The 18,187-nt window shown below is 40.5% G+C and overlaps 1 long non-coding RNA gene across 6 annotated transcripts in view; it reads right to left on the bottom strand.

Moving 5' to 3' along the window:
- Nucleotides 1-5,280: 5,280 nt before the first annotated feature.
- The window catches only part of LOC110256021 (uncharacterized), a 494,788-nt gene continuing 481,881 nt past the window's right edge, over nucleotides 5,281-18,187 (bottom strand). For 2 of the 6 annotated variants that reach the window (XR_014825659.1, XR_014825671.1), the window contains 2 exons: nucleotides 9,627-9,789; nucleotides 5,281-7,089 (listed from right to left, as the gene is read on the bottom strand). This is a non-coding gene — a long non-coding RNA (uncharacterized LOC110256021). Of the gene's footprint in view, nucleotides 7,090-7,866; nucleotides 9,790-13,714; nucleotides 17,639-18,187 lie in introns of those variants that run through there. The other 4 variants (XR_014825658.1, XR_014825665.1, XR_014825663.1 and 1 more) reach the window with 3 other exon arrangements.

Raw genomic sequence — 18,187 nt, 5'->3', positions numbered from 1 at the left:
ATACAGAACTAAGAAGATTTTTTTTTTATAAAGGCTGTGTAATAAACAAAACATTGGATTTGATGCAACTTGTAGGATCAAGTAGCTCCCTGTTGTTGCTTTTGTATGGTGTGTCCACAAAACAATTTTAGAGTACAAGCTTAAGACATTTTTCTGTACATTTATACTTCCAAAGTAATGGATGATGGCTTGTCATGTCCCCTGACATATCATCATAAACCCCCGGCAATATCTTCACCTCGGTCTGAGAGGTGAGGACACAGTGTAGTATATAAAGTCCCTGTTCCCCTCTTCACATCTCATTGTTCATCCTCTGCTTCCCATTTTGCTTTCTGGCTCCACTTTTGTTCTCATCACTTTACTAGAGGCAGTGGAGTGGACAGGCTAAGAGCATGGTCTGCAGAGCCAGACCTTCTGAGGAGTAATCTGAGGCATGTCATTCTCATGGACTTGGAAACTACTTGACATCTCTGAGCCTTGATTTCTTTAGCTACAAAGTGGGGATAATGATTACATACCTTATGAGTTTACTGTGAGGATAAAATGGGTTAGTAATACTAAGTACTCAGAGCAATGTCTTCTTACAAAGACTGTGTGAGGGTCAGTTAATTCCCCTGGTGATCTAAATGATGTTTCTCCTCCAACCCATTGTCCTTGGCTGTCACCTCCCCTGGGATTCCTGTGTGGCACTGGAAAGACTTCTCACACCCTCCCCACTAGGCCAATGAGACCAGTGTCCCTGTGTTTTTCCCCATCGCTATGAATGATAACTGTCTGTTGATTCCTTTGATATTGCCCTGGTCTCACTCTGCTAGAGAGATAAACAATCTTGTTCACCTTGCCCTTTCGTTGTAACCCAGACACCTGCATGTTCCACAGACTCATGAAATGGTTGTTGAGTTATTGCACTTTAGAAATAGCAAAGGAAGCCACAGAGGAAAATGGGAGTCCTTTTAGATAACACTGGATGAAAGAAGGATTTTCAAGGCTGTCATTTTGAGGGTAGATAATGGTGTAAACTGATAGGTCCTTTAGGAGACTTATTTTCTCTTCCTCAAGGTACAGATCTTGGCCATACTAAACTCACCACATCCATTGAGTGTCTCTTGGAGGATGGCTCACACCTGCCTCTTTCTTTGACTCTAGTGGTCCTTCCTGGGATTGGGTGACACATTGCACCTCCTTGGGACACTGCCAGTTCCCTGAGTTTGATGGCTCCTAATGCTGGAGGGGCCATGGGCTTCTGATTTCTTTGGGCTAGGGAGGTGCTGTTGATATTTTGAATCTCCAAGTTGAAAGAGAGAGGCCTCTGAGAGCCAAATAAATTAAGTAGAGGAATTCCCATCATGGCTCAGCATTAACAAACCTGCCTATTATCCATGAGGATGCAGGTTCGATCCCTGGCCTTGCTCAGTGGGTTAAGGATCCGGCGTTGCTGTGGCTATGGTGTAGGCTGAAGCTACAGCTCCCATTCAACCCCTGGGAACTTCCATATGCTGTGGGTGTGGCCCTAAGAACTCTCTCTCTCTCTCTCTCTCCCTATCTAAAAAAGTAGAGCCCACCTGGGATTACAAACAGCATATGACTGTGAGGGCACCTCCCAAGAACTTGACTTAGGAGGGGGTCAGATTTGAGGTGCTGCTGGGCAAGACTGAGCTCTGCTCTAACCAAAAATATAACATAGCAGCAGGAACCCTACCCACTAAGGCTCTGCTGCTCTTGAAGGAGACCCAGGACTCCTATGGATAGGTATTTCTGAGCAGTTCAGCTTTTGGCTGGAGGGCCTGGGGAAGAGAGAGCTTGGAGTATCCCTGGAGAGGAGACAGGCCCATGTGTTGGGGCCTCTTCCAAAATCTGGAGGTCTGCTCTGCTCACACACAAAGTAGGTTGAAAGGGAACTTCATGCCTGATTGTTTCTTTCTTTTTATTCTTCTCCTCCCCTCCCCTTTTTTTTTTAAATGGCCACACCAGAGGCATATAGAAGTACCTGGGCCAGGGATTGAATCCCACCCACAAGTGCAAACTACACCACGGCTGTGGCAATTTTGGCTCCTTTAACCTGCAACATTGGGTTGGGGAATCGAATCTGTTCCTCTGCAGCAACCTGAGCTTCTGCAGTCTGATTCTTAACCCACTGTATCACAGTGGGAAATCCATATTTCCATTTCTTAAAAATTGAGGGGTGCCTGCTCTTTTACCCAAGACCGACTTATTTCCTAAAAAGGCGGTCAACACTCAGTCAGGGAATTGTACTGAAACCTGAGTACCGGTGGCCATGTTTTATGCTGCTTTTATCAGGAATTTGGTGCCTACAGGCTGCTCTTTCTGCCTGGAGGAACGTGGGGGGAAGGCAGAAATGCTGGTGTGGGGGGGTGATGGGTACTATAGTGTCCTTTTGTTCTTTAGGCTCACTTTCTAGTCTAACCATCACCCTGCATTGCTTTTATTTTATATAACCTGCCCTCAGTCTCTGCATTTGCAAGGGAAGAGGGGCAGGGGGTCCACTGTGAGAGGAGGATGCTTGGAGAGTGGGAACCAGCTAGTGGGCATCCCGTTAGCGCAAAGCCTGACCTTGGGGATACACTATGAAGGAGCTCCCTGTTCTTCCCGGATTTCCTCCCCATTTCCAGATAGATAGAAGAAAGGATGGCTGTCTCAGGAATGGGCTAGCAGCTTTTGCAAGTTTTATGAGATTACATGAAAGCTCTTGCTCTGAGTAGCAGAAGCCTCGAGTTACTTTGCTATTTTGCTTTCAGCATACTCTATATTAGGCATCCTGGGAACCAGATGTTGGAGCTGAATAGAGGGGAAGTTTCCACAAAACAACTGACTACTGTCTCTGGGTAACATAACCCCATCACTGTAAAGAAGACCTCTTGAAAGTTATACTTGATATTTTCACAGGTCAGACTTGATTGGCTACCTGCTTTAATACAGATGTTTCAGACTCAGTGAGTCCATTCACAAAAATAAGAGCCTAGCTCAAAGCTAACACATAATAAGAAGTTAGAAAATAATTGGTAACTGAACTGAATTTGGGCTTTCTTCTCTGTTGGAGCTTTGGGAATTTGAATGCAAAAAGCAAACAAGAATGACTTAAGAGGCTTTGCAATATTCCAAGAGGTATCTGCATGTGTACCTATCTCAGGCCTACACTGGAGAATGCACTGATTGAACTTTTGTATTTTTGATCTGCCTTGGAACTAGACTGAGTCAGGGGACCTCAATTTATGTCCCAACCCTGCTGCGGAACTCCAAATAATTCACTTAACCACTCTGAGACACACAGAGTTATTGTGTGACTCCAACAGGATTATGTATTATGAAATCCTTTGTCAATGGTAAATCACTATAAAAGAAAAACACAAGTACTGTTGTTACTAAAATAATTAATGTACAACAGATGCATGAAGGAAAGTAATTTTCATTAGAAACTAGAGATGGAAAAATATCAAGACCTCATATGTTCTAGCCAAGTTGAATCAAACTAATTTAAATCTACATTGGTAAAATGAGTAAGGAGCATCAGATTGAAATAACTTCTTATAATTTTATTTATTTATTTATTTATTTGGGCCAGACCTGCGGCATATGGAAGTTCCCAGGCTATGGGCGGAATTGGAGCTACAGCTGCTGTCCTATGCCACAGCAATGCAGATCTGAACTGCTTCTGTGAACTACACCATAGCTCACGGCAACACTGGATCCTTAACCTTCTGAGCGAGGCCAGGGATCAAACCCACATCCTCATGGATCCTAGTCAGGTTTGTTAACTGCTGAGCCTTGAAAGGAACTCACTCTTCTTATAATTTTAAAAACAAGCATGCATGTAATGTGACACCATGTGATACTCAAAGTAGCACAGGACTTAAGAATTGCAAGTTAACATGATTGCAGGAAACCTGACCAGATCTCAAGAGAACTGGAAAGCTACCTAAGTTTTCTAGTCTCCATTGCTCTCCCTGGGACCAAATGATCTGGCATCTCCTTTTCTCCCTGCTTATCTACTCCATTCTCCCTTCAGTGGGCAGGCTTTTGCTGCCAGGCTTTTGAGATTTGGTACCCATAACCTTTACTTGCCTGTCTCCATGGCGTGAAATATGGAGTTATCTCTACACTAACACTTCCCAACACCCCCCTGAATGACATCCCTCTTGTAGAGACATTCTGATCTGCTCAGCCCAGGTCAGACGGATATCAGTCCCAGTGATTATGGCTGTGGGTGAGAGGTCACATGATAACCAGGGCTGTACCTTGCAGGCTGTGGACAGAGCAGTAATATTTTTTTTTTATGCTTTTTTTTTTTTAACAGTTTCAGCATCTTTATTTATTTATTTATTTTTGTCTTTTTTGTTGTTGTTGTTGCTATTTCTTGGGCCGCTCCCGCGGCATATGGAGGTTCTCAGGCTAGGGGTTGAATTGGAGCTGTAGCCACCGGCCTACGCCAGAGCCACAGCAACGCGGGATCCGAGCCGCGTCTGCAACCTACACCACAGCTCACGGCAACGCCGGATCGTTAACCCACTGAGCAAGGGCAGGGACCGAACCCGCAACCTCATGGTTCCTAATCGGATTCGTTAACCACTGCGCCACGACGGGAACTCCAGAGCAGTAATATTTAAGAAGAGGATGAGTGGAGCTGGAAGTAAATGGAGGGCTTCTTTTTTTTTTTTTTTTTTGTCTTTTTGCCATTTCTGGGGCCGCTCTCACGGCATATGGAGGTTCCCAGGCTAGGGGTCTAATCGGAGCTGTAGCTGCTGGCTTATGCCAGCAACGCGGGATCCGAGCGTCTGCAACCTACACCACAGCTCATGGCAACACCAGATCCTTAACCCACTGAGCAAGGCCAGGGATCGAACCCACAACCTCATGGTTCCTAGTCGGATTCGCCAACCACTGCACCACGATGGGAACCCCTAAATGGAGGGCTTCTTTACAGCTCCACTGGTGATGCCACTGGCCTTTCCATTCTTGGAAGCTCTGTTGCCTAAATAACAGCTGAGTGCTTCATTATTTTACTTCCCCTTTCCCAGTCAATCTGTAAGGTTCTCAGGACAGGAGTCATGGGTTGTTCTATTCTGTAATCATCAGAACATATAGAACCAGGCTAGACACATTGCAGATAATCAATGAGGCCTTATTGGTCAGTATAAAGTAACTGTCCTCTTTTATATGCATGCAGAACTTTATAGTATACATGTAACAGTCTTATTTATCATTTCATTTGACCCCACTATAATCCTCTTAAATGAGACACAAGCAAGGCACAAAGATAGGAAGTGACAGAGCCTGAATCCAATTTTATTTTATTGATGTATAGTTGATTTACAATGTATTAATTTCTAAATGTACAGCAAGTGATTGTTACATATACACACACTTTAAAATTTTTCCATTATATTTTATTACACTTTATAATATATTATACTTCCCTGTGCTATACAGTAGGACCTTGTTGTTTATCCATTCTATATATAATAGTTTGAGTCTGCTAACCACAGACTCCCACTCCATCTCTCCCCCTTGGCAACCATAAGTATGTTCTCTATGTCTAGGAGTCTGTTTCTGTTTTGTAGATAGGTTCATTTATGTCATGTTTTAGATTCCACATATGAATGATATCATGGTATTTGTCTTTCTCTTTCTGACTTAGTTTGAGAGTCTCTGGTTCCTTCCATGTTGCTGCAAATAGCATTATTTTGTTCTTTGATATGCCGGAGTAATGTTCCATTGTACATATGTACTCCATCTTCTTAATCTACTCATCTGTCGATGGACATTTAGGTTGTGTCCATGTCTCGACTATTGTGAATAGTGCTGCTGTGAACATAGGGGTGGGTGCATGTATCTTTTATATACATATAGATTATGTACATATAGAAAACTATTGCATTAGATGAGATGTCCAGGGATCTATGTGCAGAGTGCAAATAGAAGAGAGCCCAACAGATGCCCAAGAAGCACTGACATTAATGAAGAGCAGGGGAAGAGAATACATAGGAGGAGCAGAAAAGCATCCAAGAGGTTGGAGGAAAATCAGGATGGGTGATGGTTTACAGAAACCATGGGAAGGAGCTTCTCAAAAAAAGGAGTGATCAATAGGGTCAAATGCTTTCAAGAGGACAAGTGAGATAAAAACTGCAGGATGCCCATGGCAATTGTAGCAGGAAGATCCTCAGTGACTCTGACCAGCAGTGTCAGGGTAGCTGAGAGGTCGGGAAGCCAAACATCAATGGGATGGATAGAAAGGGAATGGAGGGTAGGGCAGGAGGAACAGTGCATTCAGTCAACTCCTTTAAAAAGTTTGGCCATAAAAGGGGCTGATTAATATTCCATTGTGTATATATACACATACCTCATCTTTATCTATTCATGTGTTGGTGGACATTTAGGTTGCTTCCATGTCTTGGCTATTGTAAATAGTGCTACTATGAACACTGGGGTGCATGTATCTTTTCAAATTAGTGCTTTATCTGGATATATGCCCAGCAGTGGGATTGCTAGATCATATAGTAGTTCTATTTTTAAGTTTTTGAGTAACATCCATCCTGTTCTCCAAAGTGGTGGTGGCAATTTACATTCTCACCATCAGGGTAGGCAGGTTCCTTTTTCTCCATATCATCTCCAGCATTTGTTATTTACAGATTTTTTGATAATGGCCATTCTGACTGATGTGAGGTGATACCTCATTGTGGTTTTGATGTGCATTTCTCTAATAATTGGCGATGTTGAACATTTTTTCATGTGTCCTTTGGCCCTCTGTGCTTCTTCTTTGGAGAAATATCTGTTAAGGTCTTCTGATTTAGCTTTGTTTTTGAAAGTGCCAACTGCCATTCCTGCCATCTCATTTTGCAGTTTCTACTCCTTCTTTATTTCACTCTCTAACTTCTTTATCCATTCACTCACTCATTCATTCAACAACGGTGAATGAACAGCTGTAGGTCAGGCATGGGAAATGTGCTGGAAGTACCAAGGTAAAAAATGTGCTGTGCATTGGGTAGGCATAGGATGACTGACTGTGGTTGCAGAGGAAAGTCCACTTTCCTTGTCCTGTAATAGGACAGGCCCAGTTACCTTGGCTTCTGGAATCTGCAAATTAACAAAGTGAACCATAGAGCTAAGTCCTGATTAATCTGACTATTAGATATAAACACATTTCATGATCCATGGGCAACAAACTTCCTTTCCCCACTCCTAGAGAACCCAAGTGTCTCTTCATGCATATAGTCCTGTTTGAGTTTCTAGAATAACTCCCAGTGACCCCTCTTTAGAAGGGACTATTAATTATCACTCTGTATCCATATCCCTTCCCTCCATGTAAGGGAATTTAGTGGGGTCCTTGGCTACCCAGCTGAAGGATGCTTTCTGCACTCCCCTTCATGATTAGGTAGGACCACCTGACAGAGTTCAGACCAGTGGAATGTGAAGGAAAGGATGAGGTCATTTCTAGGTTTGTCCTTACAGGGAAGGGGCATGCCCTCCTTTTCCTATTTTCCCTTCTGCTGGCAGGAATGAGGAAAAAGTGGTTGTGGGTCAATTTGGATGCTGCACAGGAGGGAGCCTGGAGCAATACCACAGAAAGAACCTCCTTGTTTAGTTCTTCATTTGTGACCAGGACTTGAGAAACAGCTGAACCACCATGTGGAGTCAGCAGGGGCTGTAGCTGTGGGGAGCTAGAGGATGGCTAGGGGTCTCTGACACAGTTCTGCTTGGGACATTGGTGGTCATGAGTCCATTAAGCTATAAGTGGGGAGTTTCAGTAGAAAGATCTGGGTGCCTTCAGACATACCGTCTTAGTCCTTATCCCTCATACGGAATATGATTTTCATCTTCATTTTATGGATTGTATAAAATGTATAAAATTACCTTGGGGTAAACCGGGGTGACCAAATGTGTAGCTGTTGAGTTGCATGCTGGGGCACGTGTGTCTGCAGAGTGTTCGGCTCTGTTCATCCCTCACACAAGGAGGCTCCTCCTTGCTCCTGTGGGGACTCGAGGCTACCAGGAGCTCAGACACTTTCATCAGCCCTGTGGCTGTGCGGGAGTAAGAACTCCATCTTCCAGTCCAGACCACAGCATCCTGTGGCCATATGTCCATCACGCACTGACACCTTTGAGCCACTCCATGAAGAGTGTTGATAGGCCAAGGGGAGGGGGAGCAAACAGAAATGCCCCCGGGCCAAGAACCCTTTACAATGGAGCCAGGTGCTATAAATTTCTCCAAGCGCATGGCCCTTCTCCACACATGCACATCTGGAATGCCATATAACCCCTTCCCTCTCCAACCCCTGCTGCAATGATGACTTCCTGGAGCATTTTAATGACTTGCCATTATAAATAATATACTCTACCCTTTCTTGTAAAAAAAAAAAAAAAAGCCAGAGGTTTCTGCAAAACCAGCAAATTACTCCAAATCATAATTTCATTGAAAACACTGAAAAAAAAAAAAAAAAACCTTCATAGCCTGAGGTAGGAAAGGTTTGGGAGATTTATGTCTTTCCTTGAACACACAGATTTATAACAGTGGATAATGTACATTCATTTCATCCATATTTATACCTGAATTGATGTGGAGTCTGGTATCCATTACTTTAATCTATGTAACTTGATCATCAGAAATCTGAACCATAATTTTAACACGTATTACAAAGAGTTTCTTTTGGGCTTAAAGGAAAATGACGGCAGAGAAGAAAAGCCATTAAGAGCCAGCTGCAGTCACTTACTGGTGCTCCACTTCCTTCTGTGATAGTGTGGGTCCCCACCCTGCTTCCCATCTCTTACCTTCCTGGATACACATTTGCTCCCATGTTGAGCCCCTGGCACTAACTGTTCCAGGAGTGGAACAGGGAGAGGGAAGCCTGAGCAAGGCGATTCAGTGGAAATTCATGTAAATAAATCTCTGATGTCATGGCCAACCCCAAGCTCTCACAGAGGCAGTCATAATGGACTGGTAGTAGCCTCTAGTCACTTAGGAGAAGTGAAAAAATGCAGCGTCTGATCAAAGCTCCACTCTGACAGACAGTGGAAATTAAACCCAGATACTAGTTCTCTGAGGGCATTGCAGGCACTCAGTATGTTGTTCCTGTCCACCTTCTGAGCACCAAACCTTGGCCTGGTGTAAAGGCCAAATGCCTGACTCTGGATTAAAGGCTAGTTGTGGATTTTTGAGAGATCTGGGCCCCAGGATTACATTGGGTGGAAGACGAGGCAAGCAAGAGCCTGGGACTTCACTGTGGCAGCTGTAGGTCAGAGGACTTTCTCAAGCACCATCCCTGGGATTACCAAATGGCAAAGAAGCACCCTGAAGGCAGACCTCTTTGTTTTGTTCACTAGTGTGATCAGGGTTTACAGGGCACTTGATAAATATGTATGAATGAAAGGCCTTCATTACCTTCTAGAGCTTTAGCAAAGGATGAAACTCAGGGGATTTTATGAAATTAGTTTTAGGAACATGGTTAACAGGGAGTAAAAAGCAATTAAATGTATTATTCTCCATTCTTGTCTCTTCCAAACTCTCTTCCTTTTTTTAAATCTATGTATGTCATAATAATGGTTCATATTTTAGAAAAACTTCAAGATTTCAAAACATGATGTGATTCAATATTCATAGCAATCCTATGACATACTTAGGACTAGTATCATTCCCATGTCACAGATGAGGAAGTTGAGTTTCCATCAGCTGCCTTGTACTATAGGCTGGTAGCAGGAAGCTCTAGGCTGTGAGTATTGCCATCTTTTGATTCCTGGTGCCATGTTCTTTCTTAGACTCTACACCACGATGGTGTGTTCCTGGCAAACGTAAAGGGCAGAGTGAGTAAGGGAGGCATTTTAGGAGTGGCTGGAGGCAGTTGATCTGTCCTCAGTTAGAACCCAGGAAGATATTGCCAACCCACAAATTACTAGAGCTACTCAGTGTATTTCTCCAGAGCCTCTTGACCATGGTTTTAGATTTGCCTGTGCCTCGAGGGAACAAACTCCAACTGCCTAATCCTGAAGTCAGATAGGATAAAGAGTTCGGCTTCATGTTTCACTGGTGCTAATTTTTTTAAAAGGAAAGCTATCTCTTAAAAGGGGATTTAAAAAATAGAGCTTTTGCTTTACTGGTTTTTAGTTTTTTACCATAAAATGTATATATATGTATGCACATATATGCATATGTATGTATATATATGCATATGTATATATACACTTATATGCATATGTACACACATATAATACATAAATTATATGTAATTATAATTTCTTTAAAAATTATAACCAAAATAAATAATTATTGCCTTTTAGGAGAAGATTCCAAATATAACTTGTACTCTAGACAACTGGGCTTGAGAGTGCCCAGGAAACGGGGCAGGGTACTCTCAAGGGGGTAGGGGAAGGATGCTAAGTTTTCACATTCTGCTTTGCAGGCACTGTTAGAGACACACAGTGAAAACTCACGGCAGTCAGCCCTGCACTATCCAGATCATAATTCCTGTTTGCAGAAAAGGACACTGAGGGTCAGAGAAGTTGTGTCTTGGCTGGGGTTCCACATACAGGGAGTGAATGCATTGGGATTTGAGATCAGGCATAAGTAGCTTCACAGCCCGTGCCCCATCCAATTCGTGTCCACTATTAACATGTTTCTACATCTAAGAATGTAAGAAAATTTCTTTAGCTACTACCCTTGGATAGCTTCTTCAAAAAGTTTTCCCCTTTCTCCCCAGCCAGATGTGAGCTTTCCCTCCCCTGTACCCCCAGTTATTACCTCATTGCAAATATATGGAAAACTTTCCCACTGATCGTACTAGATTGGGGCACTATCACTCTAGCTGATACTGCTATCACATCATTGCTGCTAAGGAGATGAACTGACATGAAGAAAGACAAGTGAGGATCCACTGTGGTGCAGTGAGTTAAGGATATGGCATTGCTGCAGCTGTGGTGTAGGTTGCAGCTGTGGTTCAGATTTGATCTCTGGCTTGGGAACTTCCATATGCTGTGAGTATGGCCAAAATTAAATAAGTAAGACCAGTGAAGTTCAAACTGTGAGCCCGAGATCAACATGCACTAGTTCCGTGGCCCAAACTCCAGCCTAAGGTCCCTGGTTTCAAGAACCACACTACTTTCCACTTTACTGTGTTGCATTTTTCTTAATCATTATTCTTTCTATTGAATGTTTAAAGACTGAAGTATAGTTGATTTACAATGTTGTGTTGGTTTTAGGTGTACAGCAAAGTGATTCAGATATATATATTCTTTTTCAGATTTTTTTCCTTTATAGGTTATTACAAAATATTGAGTAGAGTTCCCTGTTCTATCCAGTAGGTCCTTGTTTATTTATTTTATATATAGTAGTGTGTATATATGTTAATCCCAAACTCCTCTCCATTCCCCTTTGGTAAACATAAGTATTTTCTCTATGTCTGTGAGTCTGTTTTTATTTCATAGACAAATTTATTTGTATCATTCTTTTGGATTCCACATATAAGCGATATATGTTTGTCTTTCTCTGCCTGATTTACTTCACTTTGTGTGATACTATAGGTTCATCCATGTTTCTGCTGCAAATGACATTTCATTCTCTCTTTTATGGCTGAGTAATATCTGAGTAATATTCCATTGTGTGTGTATGTGTATCTTATCCATTCATCTGTCAATGGACATCTAGATTTCATCCATGTCTTGGCTATTGTAAAGAATGCTGCAATGAACATTGAGGTGCATGCATCTTTTATGACTACGGCTTTTTTTTCTGGATATATGCCCAGGAGCTGGATTGCTGGATCATATGGTAGCTCTATTCTTAGTTTTTAAAGGAATCTCCATACTGTTTTCCACAGTGGCTGCACCAACTTATATTCCCATCGACAGTGTAGGATGGGTCCCTTTTCTCCACACCCTCTCTAGCATTTATTATTTGTAGACTTCTTAATAATGGCCATCTGACCAGTGTGAGGTAGGTACCTCATTTAGTTTTGATTTGTATTTCTCTAATAATTAGTGATGTTGAACATTTTTACATGTGCCTGTTGCCCATCTGTCTGTCTTCTATGGAGAAATGTCTGTTTAGACCTTGAATCTGTAGATTGCCCTCGGTAGTATAATCACTTAGACAATATTGAGACTTCTAACTCAAGAACACGGTGTATCTTTCCATCTGAGTCATCTTCAGTTTCTTTCATCAGAACTTTCATTATCATTTTCTGAGTACAGACCTTTTGCCTCCTTAGGTAGGTTTATTCCTAGGTATTTTATTCTTTTTGATGTGATGGTAAATGGGATTGTTTCTTTTATTTTTCTTTCTGATCTTTCTTTGCGTATAGGAATGCAAATGATTCCTGTGTATTAATTTTGTATCCTGCAACACTACTGAAGTCATTGATGAGCTCTAATAGTTTTCTGCTAGCATCTTTAGGATTTTCTATATGTAGAATCATGTCATCTACAAATAGTGACAGTTTTACTACTTCTCTTCCAATTTGAATTCCTTTTATTTCTTTTTCTTCTCTGATTGCTGTGGCAAAGACTTCCAAAACTATACTGAATAAAAGTGGAGAGTGCACATCCTTGTCTTGTTGCTGATCTTATAGGATATGCTTTCAGCTTTTCACCATCGAGTATGATGTTAGATGTGGTTTGTCATATATAGCCTTTATTATGTTAAAGTATGATCTCTCTATGCCCACTTTCTGGTGAGGTTTTTTTTTAAATCATAAATGGATATTAATTTTATCAAAAGATTTTTCTGCATCTATTGAGATCATGTAATTTTTACTTTTCCATTTGTTAATGTGTATCACAATGACTGACTTATGGTTATTAAAAATATCCTTGTATCCCTGGGATAAATCTTTTAATGTATTGGTGGGTTCAGTTTTCTAGTATTTCATTGAGGATTTTTGAATCTATATTCATCCATGATATTGGCCTGTAATTTTATTTTTTTGTGATATCATTGTCTGATGGTGGCCTTACAGAATAAATTTGGAAGTGCTCCTTTGCAATTTTTTTGGAATAGTTTCAGAAGCATAAGTGTTAACTCTTCTCTAAATGTTTGATAAATTTGCCTCTGAAGCCATCTGGTCCTGAACTTTTGTTTGTTGGGAATTTTTAAATCACAGATTCAATTCCAGTACTTGTAATCGGTCTGTTCATATTTTCTGTTTTTCTGGTTCAGCTTTGGGAGATTGTACCTTTCTAAGAATTTGTCCATTTCTTCTAGGTTGTCTGTTTTTTTGCCATATGGTTGCTTGTAGTGGTCTCTTATGATCCTTTGTATTTCTATATTGTCATTTGTAACTTTTTTTTTCATTTCTAATTATATTGATTTTGGCTCTCTCTTTTTATCATAATGTCTTACCAAAGGTTTATCAGTTTTACATTTTCAAAGAACCAGCACTTAGTTTCATTGATCTTTTCTGTTGTTTGGGGGATTTTTTTAGGTCTCTATTTTATTTATTTATTTTTACAGTAATTTCTTTCTTTATTTCTTTATTTTCTTTTTAGGGCTGCACCCACGGCATATGGAGGTTCCAAGGCTAGGGGTCGAATCAGAGCTATAGCTGCTGGCCTATGCCACAGCCACAGCAACACAGGATCTAAGCCACATCTGCAACCTACACCACAGCTCACGGCAATGCCAGATCCTTAACCCACTGAGTGAGGCCAGGTATCAAACTCACAACCTCATGATTCCTAGTCAGATTTGTTTCTGTTGCACCATGACGGGAACTCCTTTATGGTAATTTAAAACATCTTTATTGAGATATAATGCACATACCACACAGTTTGCTCATTTAATGTGTACAGTGCAATGGTGTTTAGTATATTGGATGGACTTTACAATATTCAATTTAGTACAAGACATTATTTCATTTATTTATGCTCCGATATTTATGATTTCTTTCCTTCTACTAAATGTGGATTCTGTGTTCTTCCTCTAGTTGCTGTAGATGTAAGAACAGGTTGATTATTTGAGATTTTTCTTGTTTCCTGAAGTAAGCTTGTATTGCTGGGTCCCATGAATTTTGGATTGTCATAATTTTGTTTTCAATCATCTCTAGTTTTTTTCATTTTTTTAAAATTTCCTCTTTGATTTCTTCAGTGTTCCATTTTTTTTCAGTAGCATGTTGTTTAGCTTCCAAACTGTTTTTTATATTTTTTTTCTTGTAGTTGATATCTAATCTCATAATGTTTTGGTTGGAAAAGATGGTTGATATGATTTCAGTTTTCTTAAATTTACTGAGTTTTGGTTTGTGGCCCAAGGTGTGATTGACCCTAGAGAATGTTCCATGTGCACTTGAAAAGAATGTATATTCTGAAGCTTTCAGATGGAATGCTCAATAAATATCAATTAAGTCCATCTCGTTTAATGTGTCTTTTAAGGCCTATATTTCCTTATTGGTTTTCCAGATGATATGTCCATTGAAGTAAGTGGGGTGTTAAAGTCCCCCACTGTTGTTGTGTTACTGTTGATTTCTCCTTTTATGTCTGTTAACATTGCTTTATATATTTAGGAACTTCTCTGTTGGGCGCATGTATATTCACAATTGTTATATCTTCTTTGGGAAGTGATCCCTTTATCATTATGTAGTATTCTTTGTTTCTTATAACTATCTTTATTTTACTTTTATTTATTTACTTATTTTTCATTTTTATTTCCCCAACACAATTTCTTTTTCTACTGTACAGCATGGGGACCCAGTTAGACACACATGTATACATTCTTTTTCTCCCATTGTAATGCTCTGTTGTAAGCATCTAGTCATAGTTCTCAGTGCTACACAGCAGGATCTCATTGTTAATCCATTCAAAAGCAATAGTTTGCATCCGTTAACCTCAAGCTCCCAATCCATACCACTCCCTCCCCACCCTCCCCAGGCAACCACAAGTCTATTCTCCAAGTCCATGATTTTCTTTTCTGTGGAAAGGTTCATTTGTGCTATATATTAGATACCAGATATGAGTGATATCATATGGTATTTGTCTTTATCTTTCTGACTTCACTCAGAATGAGAGTCTCTAGTTCCATCCATGTTGCTGCAAATGGCATTATTTTGTTCTTTTTTATGGCTGAGTAGTATTCCACTGTGTATATATACCACATCTTCCTAATCCAATCATCTGTCAGTGGGCATTTAGGTTGTTTCCATGTCTTGGCTATTGTGAACAGTGCTGCAATGAACATGCGGGTGCATGTGTCTTTTTGTCTGGATATATGACCACGAGTGGGATTGCTGGATCATATATATGGTAGTTCTCTGTAGAGATTTCTAAGGTACCTCCATACTGTTCTCCATAGTGGTTATACAAGCTTACATTCCCATCAACAGTGCAAGAGGGTTCCCTTTTTTCCACAACCCCTCCAGCACTTGTTATTTGTGGACTTTTTTTTTTTTTTTTTTTTTTTTTTTGCCTTTTCTAGGGCTGCTCTCACAGCATATGGAGGTTCCCAGGCTAGGGGTCTAATCAGAGCCATAGCCACCGGCCTACACCAGAGCCACAGCAATGCAGGATCCGAGCCTCGTCTGCAACCTACACCGCAGCTCATGGCAACGCTGGATCCTTGACCCGCTGAGCAAGGTCAGGGATCGAACCCACAACTTCATGGTTCCTAGTCAGATTCGTTAACCACTGCGTCACGACAGAACTCCTGTTTGTGGACTTATTAATGATGGCCCTTCTGACTGGGAGAGGTGATATCTCATGGTAGTTTTGATTTGCCTTTCTCTAAGAATCAGGGATGTTGAGCACTGTTTCATGTGCTTGTTGACCATCTGTACATCTTTGGAAAAATGTCTGTTCAGGTCTTTTGCCCATTTTTCCATTGGGTTGTTGGGTTTTTTTTTCTGTTGAGTTGTATAAATTGTTTGTATATTTTGGAGATTAAGCCCTTGTCAGTTGCATCCCATTTTCTCCCATTCTGTAAGTTGTGTTTTGTTTTCTTTTTGGATTCCTTTGCTGTGTAATACTTGTAGTTTGACTAGGTCCCGCTGGTTTATTTTTGCTCTTATTTCTGTTGTTTTGGAAGGCTGACCTGAGAAAACATTTGTTAGGTTGAAGTCAGAGAATGTTTTGCATATATTCTCTTCTAGGAGTTTGATGGTATCTTATGTTTGTCTTTCAGCGATTTTGAGTTTGTTTTGGTGCATGGTGTGAGGGTGTGTTCTAGTTTCACTGATTTGAATGCAGCTATCCAGGTTTCCCAGCAATTCTTGCTGAATAGACTGTCTTTTTCCCATTTTATGCTCTTGCCTCCTTTGTCAAAGTTTAATTGACCATAGGTTTCTGGGTTTATCTCTGGGTTCTCTATTCTGTTCCATTGGTCTGTCTGTTTGTTTTGGTACCAGTACCACACCGTCTTGCTTACTGTGGCTTTGTAATAGTGCCTGAAGCCTGGGAGAGTTATACCTCTTGCTTGGTTTTTGTTCCTGAGAATTGCTTTGGCAATTCTGGGTCTTTTGTGGTTCCATATAAATTTTTGGATGGTTTGTTCTAGTTCTGTGAAAAATGTCATGGGTAATTTGATAGGGATTGCATTGAATGTGTAGATTGCTTTGGGTAGTATCGCCATATTTACAATATTAATTGTTCCAATCCATGAACATGGAATATCTTTGCATTTATTTACATCTTCTTTAATTTCCTTGATGAATGTTTTATAGTTCTCAGCATAGAGGTCCTTTACCTCCTTGGTCAGGTGTATTCCCAGGTATATGATTTTGTGAGGTGCAATTTTAAAAGGTACTATGTTTTTGTATTCCTTTTCTAATATTTCATTTTCAGTATACAGAAATGCAACTGATTTCTGAATGTTAATCTTATATCCTGCTACCTTGCTGAATTTGTTGATCAGTTCAAGTAGTTTTGCGGTTGAGTCTTTGGGCTTTTCTATGTATAGTACCATGTCATCTGCATACAGTGACAGTTCTATCTCTTCTCTTCCTATTTGGATGCCTTTTATTTCTTTTGTTTGCCTGATTGCTGTGGCTAGGACTTCCAATACCATGTTTTTGTTTTTGTTTGTTTGTTTGTTTTTTTGTCTTTTTGCCATTTCTTGGGCTGCTCCCGTGGCTTATGGAGGTTCCCAGGATAGGGGTTGAATCGGAGCTGTAGCCACTGGCCTACGCCAGAGCACAGCAATGCAGGATCCACGCCTCATCTGCGACCTACACCACAGCTCACAGCAATGCTGGATCCTTATCCCACTGAGTAAGGCCAGGGATCAAACCCACAACCTCATGGTTTCCAGTCGGATTCGTTAACTGCTGAGCCACAATGGGAACTCCCCAATACTATGTTGAATAATAGTGGTGAGAGTGGGCATCCTTGTCTGGTTCCAGATTTTAGTGGGAAGGCTTTCAGCTTTTCTCCATTTTGAATATTATATTTGCTGTGGGTTTGTCATAATGGCTTTAATTATGTTAAGGGATGTTCACTCTATACACATTTTACTAAGAATTTTTATTATGAATGAATGTTTGACTTTGTAAAATTCTCTTTCTGTATCTGTTGAGATGTTCATGTGGTTTTTGACTTTTCTTTTGTTAATGTGGTGTATGAGGTTGACTGATTTCTGTATGTTGAACCATCCTTGTGAATCTGGGATGAATACCACCTGATCATGGTGTACAATCTTTTTGATATGTTGTCTCACCTCCTAAGTGAATTAGAAAAAGAACAACAAAGAAAACCTGAAGTCAGCAGATAGAAGGAAATCATACAGATCAAAGAGGAAATCAATAAAATAGAGATTAAAAAAACAATAGAAAAAAATCAATAAAACGAAGAGCTGGTTCTTTGAAAAGGTAAACAAAATTGACAAACCTCTGGCTAGACTCACCAAGAAGAGGAGAGATGAACCCAAATAAACCAAATAAGAAATGAAAAAGGAGAAATCACAGTATATACTGCAGAAATACAAAAAAAAATACGAGAATACTATGAACAATTATATGCCAACAAATCTGACAATCTAGAAGAAATGGACAACTTTATAGAGCCTTACTGCCTGCCGAAACTGAATCAATAAGAAATAGATGAACTGAACAGACCAATCACTAGAAATGAAATTGAATTTGTCATAAAAATACTCCCTACAAATAAAAGTCCAGGACCAGATGGCTTCACAGGCAAATTCTATCAAACATACAAAGAGGAACTGATGCCCATCCTCCTTAAACTGTTTCAAAAGAATGCAGAAGAAGGA

The sequence above is a fragment of the Sus scrofa genome, chromosome 1 (assembly GCF_054392235.1).
Source record: "Sus scrofa isolate SSC_HxYL_T2T_F1_AM1 chromosome 1, Sscrofa_HxYL_maternal_Yorkshire_Landrace_v2.0, whole genome shotgun sequence".
Lineage (NCBI taxonomy): Eukaryota > Metazoa > Chordata > Mammalia > Artiodactyla > Suidae > Sus > Sus scrofa.
Note: the sequence above shows the minus strand (reverse complement) of the source record. Positions and strands in the feature narration are given on the sequence as shown.